Source organism: Hetaerina americana, unplaced genomic scaffold (genome assembly GCF_022747635.1).
Source record: "Hetaerina americana unplaced genomic scaffold, ioHetAmer1.1.p SCAF_7, whole genome shotgun sequence".
Lineage (NCBI taxonomy): Eukaryota > Metazoa > Arthropoda > Insecta > Odonata > Calopterygidae > Hetaerina > Hetaerina americana.
The window spans coordinates 67,878,207-67,885,355 of NW_027287316.1; positions in this window are offsets into that span (position 1 = coordinate 67,878,207).

Here is a 7,149-nt window from a genome sequence, read left to right on the forward strand (position 1 = left end):
AAATCAAAAGAATAACATTGCAGGAATAATCATGCAAGATATCGACATACATACATACATATACACACTACCAATTCTTATTATCTCCTACGCGATTGATGTCATGTCTATTGTGATCTCTATTGGTTCGAGGAAAAAAGGAAATTTAAAATCTATTCATTTTACAATAAATCTCCCCCATTTTACGTTGGTGATCCGATAGTAAGTGGGGGCATGTAATATGTCCTTAACATACTCAGATAAGCAACCTGCCTCAAATATACGCAGTAAATTTAACCTGTATTTACACCTATGCTCAACTAGTTACTCCCATCCTAACTCTTCCAATAGTGTCGTTACACTGCTATCTTGTTCACAACAACTTATCACAAACCTAGCTGCTCCACGTTGCACTCGATCTAGCTCAAAAATTAAGCCTACTACATGAGGACTTAAAGCATACTCAGGGTGAGATCTAACTAACGTGAAATAACAATGTTCCTCGAGCCTTTCATTAGAATCCTTAAGTGTTCTTTTTATGAATCCTAGCTTTTTATTAGCCATTCCGCAAATTTCACGAATGTGTTTTCCCCAGGACATATCCGTAGTTATCGTTAAAGCCAAGTATTTTACCGATTTCAAATGTGTAATGTTGGTTCACCGTATAGCAGAAATATATTTGGGTCATCTTATTCACGATATGCTTAGAATGGGAGAAAACAACACACAAATTGATGCAGTATTTCTGGTTTTCGAGAAAGCATTCGATAAAGCCCGACATAGTAATTTCTTACACAACCTTAAATGCTTTGGTATCAATGAGAAAATAATAAAATGGATAGGAGACTTTTAGTTAAATTGCAAAAATAGTAGCCATCGATGCGTTGTGCTCAACGGATATAGTCCATGTGACAGTGGAATTTCCCCTACTTAATTTTTAATTCTAATTTGCCCATTATTGGATAGATTTTAGTACATTCTAAGGTGCATGTATATGTTGATAGTATACATATTTGCATGTGTGTAAGTTGTAAAGGTTTTTGCGTGAATACATATGACTTTGTGGGTGTAGAATAGCATGAATTTGTGGGTTTTGCATGCAATTTTAATCTTAATTACGGGTGGTGACCTTATAACCCCCGCTTTCGGTGTAAGGTCACCCCTAAAAATTATTGGGCAAACCATAACACATTTTCTTTAGAAACTGGTGAAAACGCTTGGAGGAGCGTGTTTTAATAAAATACGCTTATTTAACTAAGGGAAGTTGTAGCCTCGTGAAGACGTTTAATGCAATACAGGCCTGTGCATGCTAGAAACGTTCGGTCATTAAAATACTTATAAATATTAGAAGATTGGGGGCATTGTCTAAATTTACGGTGTTTGTAACGATTATTAGCTGTTAATATTATAAATAGCATTTTCTTCAGTGTATACAACCTGAATTAATTCTCTCCACTCAGATGATCGTCGTCATTTAACTGGTACCGTATTTAATTAATCACTCTTCATTCAAAACATGCTGTTTCGTTCCATGTGACGATGTTTTTTTTCAAATTTGAAACGATCGCCATTTCCCTTGCTTTACGTATTCCACGTAGTACACACAGAGGAAGAAAGATGACGTTCGAGCGGTCGTGCACGAGAAGCTTCGAGCCAGAGTTTCCCATGATTTATGATTATCTTTAACCGTAATGATTGAAAATGGTTTATAAAACACCTTGTGGAATACCTTTGTTATATGGAGCCCACGACTTAGTTTACGATATGGTGATGATGCTAGACTGACTATGTTTGGGTCCCAATGATTATCACGAGAGCAAATGTTTAAAGCAGTTAAAACTGTATGCTGATATTGGTGACAGTTTCGAGGTAAATATATAAACAGGTATTAGGTGGAGCAATAAAAGAAAAGGGAACCATAGTTTAGCGTCATATCTCGAAATTCTAATCCATTCTTAAGAGCTGGCCATCCAAAGTGGAACGCCATCCAAATTTGCAGGATTTTGAAATAAAATGAAGATTTCTTGTATATATCTACATTTACATAATACCCAGCAATCCAACGGGAAGGGGTTTGGCAGGGGGTGTATCCACACTGGGCATATACGAGTATACAGCTCATACTTCATCTTCGGGGACTTTTATTTCATCCTAAATTTTCCAAGAGTAGGAAATTAATGTCGGGAGATGGAGCCTAAAGAGAAAATGGGTAGAAGAAAGGTAGCCTGTAATGTAGCAAAGGATATTAGAAATATGTGGAATGAAAAAGTTAAAAACATCGTTCTTTCCAAGTGAAATGTGAAAGATAAACTGGAGGATGAACAGGTTTAAAATGTCAATCGTTCCAGGAACGATAATGGACCAGTAAAGCTGTCCGCCACGTTTCCCTTTCGATACTTCGATATTTTTGGCAGCCTTTTTTATATATTTAAATTGTATTGCATAATATTTGCAACTCGGAGGTGGAGACGACTTTAAAACCACAGTAAGGAATTTTCTTTTTTTAATTTTGACCACTTCCATCGTTGGAATGACATGTACTGATAGACATTCGTACTGATAACTGTTCGTTCTTTCCTCGGATAATCAGGAATCATAATATTAAGATATTGAAGTCATAATATAAGCGGCCAAGACATTCGAATTACAAGTGAGGACAAGATTAAACGCTTCGTAGACATGTGGTACATGCGTTAGTACATATGCTTGTGTATGTTAGTTGCTAGTATATGTATTTGCACGCTGTAAGTTAAAATGAGTTTTGCATGAATGTGCGTCTGTGTGGGTCTAAATGGTCATGCTTTTGTCAATTTTGCATGTGGTTTCATTCTGTTTTCGGTTTGTTCTCCTAACACTCCCCACCATACGCCCTTGCGGGGACTTGTGGGGTTTTGTGTAGATGTACAGTGGTATACAATAACCCCGCGATATACTAGAGTGGTTTCCATGGAATAGCTTTACTGGAAAATATCTAGATCATGCATGAGTGTATGCCATGTTTTGTTCTACATCTACATCTACATAATACCCCGCAAGCCGCCGCAAGGGCGTGTGGCGGGGGGTGTTAGGACACCACCCGTAATTTAGAAAGGAAAAAAAAAACCGCATGCAAGAACCACAAAATCATATATCCACAAAAAAAAACATGCCATTCATTCATGCAAGAACACTTACACCCCACACACATGCAAACACTCAATCTACATCTTACATACACATGCACCTGAAAGTATACCTACAGCTTTGCAGTGTTTAACTTTGCTCCGACTAGTAAATTCAGTGTTTTCAATATTTCTAAAGTTACTTCGGTTTCTTACTATTGTGATTTCTGATTGTTCGGGGAAAGAATGAGTATTTGTATCTATCTGTCCTGGAATCTATCTCCCTTAGTTTATCTTTGTGGTCTGATCTACCTAAGTAGTGTGGGGCCATTATAATTCTTTCAGTGTCATAGTTAAACTCGTTTGTTCTGAACCTTTCTAAAAGTCTAAGCCTCGCTTGTTCTCTCCGCAATTCAAGTGGTTCCCAGCCTAAATCCCCTAAGAGACCTGTCACACTTGTGGTCTTATCATAACAATTTTTAACGAATCTAGCGGATTTTCTCTGGACTTTATCTAATTCTTTTTGCCAAATTGTTTGCGAATGGTATGAAATTGTGGCTTTTGCATGCGGTTTTTTTTTCTTAATTACGGGTGGTGTCCTAACACCCCCCGCTACACGCCCTTGCGGCGGCTTGCGGGGTATTAATTAGATGTAGACTACGTGGAGTGAGATTCAGAGATTCTCTCTGCTTTGAAATCGCGAATCTTTTGTCGAATATTTTCCTCTAATTATCGCTACAAAAATCTATAAGCCTATACGCTGCATGTCCATTTGATACGAGAGTTCCCCCTTTTTACTTTTCAATTCTAATTTCCACATCAAATAATGGATTTTACCAAATGTATATGTTGGTTGATGGAATATATATTTGTATGCTTGTGGGTTGAGAAGGTTTTCGCATTAATATATACGCCTCAGTGGGTGTAGGTATACATGAATATGCTGGGTTTGGATGTGGTTTCAATCTCTTTTACGGATGGTGACCAAATATCCCCCGCCACACGCCCTTGCGGCGGCTTGCGGGGTATTAAGTAGATGTAGATGAAAAGTCGCTCCCGCATATTTCATTTGCGTCGATAAAAATTCGTTCAACGCTTCCCTTCGCCCGAGTTCATGTCCGTAGATGCTTTCATTATCGCACAAGAGAAGAAAAAGAGTTGATCTACTGATTTCTCAAATCCCAGCGAGGCGTCCAATTCTCTTTCTCCGCTCAGTCCGTTGTGCGCCATGGCTTGGACTCAAACCAGCTGGTCCGGTTTCACTTTCCGTGGATGGATGGGTCAAGGTTGAGGAAAGAGCGCGTCAGTTTGTTCGCTCAAGTGTATCCCAGGCATCGGGTCGCTCTGAGCTTTCACTTGCTACACATTTTGGAAAACGTTCCCTATTGATCGTGCTTTTTGGCCGTTTCTATTGTCACACATGAGCGGCAGGGTAAGAGGTAGAAAAACACCAGTGAGCTGCACCGCCAAACAATGCACTTTCTAAGCCCATGATTCATAACGGCTCGAAGTTCAAGCGGAAAGGTGTGAACATAAGAGTAAACCTTCCTCTTTCATTCCATTGGATTATCACGATCATAAATTACATAAAATAAAGTTCGGATTACATCGAGATTTAAGCTTCATTTTCGGTGAATGAGGGGAATTGAATTTATTTTACCAGACATGTTTTCATAATTTATCCGGTAGGTCCGTAAAATCCCAATACTTTTGGCTATTTGGTCTTCTATTTTACGGGTGGTTGCCTAACACTCCCCGCCACAAGCCCCAGCGGCAGCTTGCAGGGTATTATGTAGATGTTTATGAGATAGATCTGTATCTACTTGGTACTCTGCAAGCCAGCACTCGTGTGTGGGCGGCAGAGGGTGAATGCACACCACGCACGCATCATCAGAAACAATTTTTCTTAAATGTCAGTTACCAACAAAATGCAAAATATATCAAACAGTGGATATATAGTTAACTGCTACTACATGCATTAAAAACTAGCCCTAACGAGGTCGTTTGCAGCTTTTACGACACCTTATCGTCCGCAAATTATATCGTACGCAAAAAATGGGTACAATTTACATATGAACAATATAATACATATGTAACCTAAAATTGCTGGACGGAAAAAATGGGATGTACAAATATATTTATAAGCTAAATATATTTAATAAATATCGATGAATAATCTCATAGACATGCAGATGCTGAATCACTTCTCCATTATTGGCAAAATAAATATCAAAAACATGAATATCCTAACATTTGAAGAGCATATCATACATTCAGGTTGCGTTTTTTCTGCATCACAGAATTCGATAGCTTCATGATCTCTTATGTTCAGTTTGAAAAAAAAGAGAAAATAAAGTGAAAGGTAAAAAGAGAAGGGAAAACGCTCCATGTAATTTGATTAGTTCTGTTAATTTCACCAATGAATACGCATCATGATGCGTTGGAAACATCAGACACCAGGACCATGGCAACATTCAAGACTCTTAGTTTTAGTAGTAATCAGTATTTGCACACAGTGAACATTATGCATAGGAATGTATGTTTTTTTGTATATTTGCTAAAATATATTAATATGAATGTATGGAGCAATATTTCTGAATGTATGGCTGTCCCCCTAACTCCTTCCCCCACACATCCCTGCAGCTGTCTGCAGGGTATTGCGTTGATGCAGAATTCATAATATTAAAAACTTAAGTGTTAATATTAATAATGTATGATCTAAAATGTCTTTATCTACATAATACCCCGCAAGCCGCCGCATGGGCGCGTGGCGGGGGATGTTAGGTCACAACCCGTAAAAGATAACATAACCATTAGCAAAACCTACATATTATGCAAACCTACATCCACAGAGGTGGCGGGCAGGGGTTGTTAGGTCATAACCCGTAAAATATAACATAACCACTTGCAAAACCTACATATTTATGCAAACCTACATCTACAGAGGTGAAGGCATCGTAGGGAAACAAAAAAAGTAATGCAAAGCGCCTTCATAAATTTCAAAAGATGAATTCTATGCGATTACTTGGAGAATGTCCCTAAGGCATTCTGGTCATACGCTAGAGAATTGCAGGGAAAACTCCAACCATAAAGTCCCTCAAAAGCAACAATACAATTCGTGCATGCAAACAGCACCCAAAAAGCCTATGTTTTAAATAATTTCTTTCAAAGCGTGCACACTAAAGATAGAGAGACACTCAGTGAAGGCCAGGTCACAACTTTCGCAAAGATGGATGACATTACGCCTACACATCTACACCATACCCCGCAAGCCGCAGCAAAGGCGTACGGTGGGTGAAACATTAGAATTACGCACGAAGGAATCACGAAAAAACTCCTACACATAAAAAGTAATAAATCACCCGGACCAGGGAATATTCCCGCAAGAGTACAGAAAGAGCTAGTGATCGAAATGGCGCCTTTTTTAAAATACCATTTTTTTAAGGTAATCTACCGGTTAAGGTAGGTTTTTGGATGGACGTAATTACTAATTAAATAATTTTTGGCCCCTAGCAAAACACAACATCCTACTCTACATCAGGTCCCTCTTTAGCTCTGAGTACTTTCTTCCTCCCTTCATCCCGTCCAACATCCCTATCCTTTTCTTCTCTGTCATCCCTATCATTCTTCTCTGTCCATTTCACCTTCTCCATTCTTCTCCATACCCACATTTCAAAAGCCTTCAATCTACGTCTATCCTCCTGCTTCAATTACCACGTTTCCTCGCCGTACATAGCTACGCTCCATATCAAAGTTTCTACGAATATATATATATATATATATATATATATATATATATATATATATATATATATATATATTTTTTTTTTAAGGTAATCTACCGGTTTAGGTAGGTTTTTGGATGGACACAACTACCAAACAAACATTTTATTACTCCTAACAAAACACAAAATCCATCATCCTGCTCTATATCAGGTCCCTCTTCATCTCTGAGTACTTTCTTCCTCCCTTCAACCCGTCCAACATCCCTATCCTGTTCCTTCCCTTTCCTCTTTTGCCCAACATTCTCCCCTCTATCACAGTCTTCAACATCCCACTGCCGGTCAAC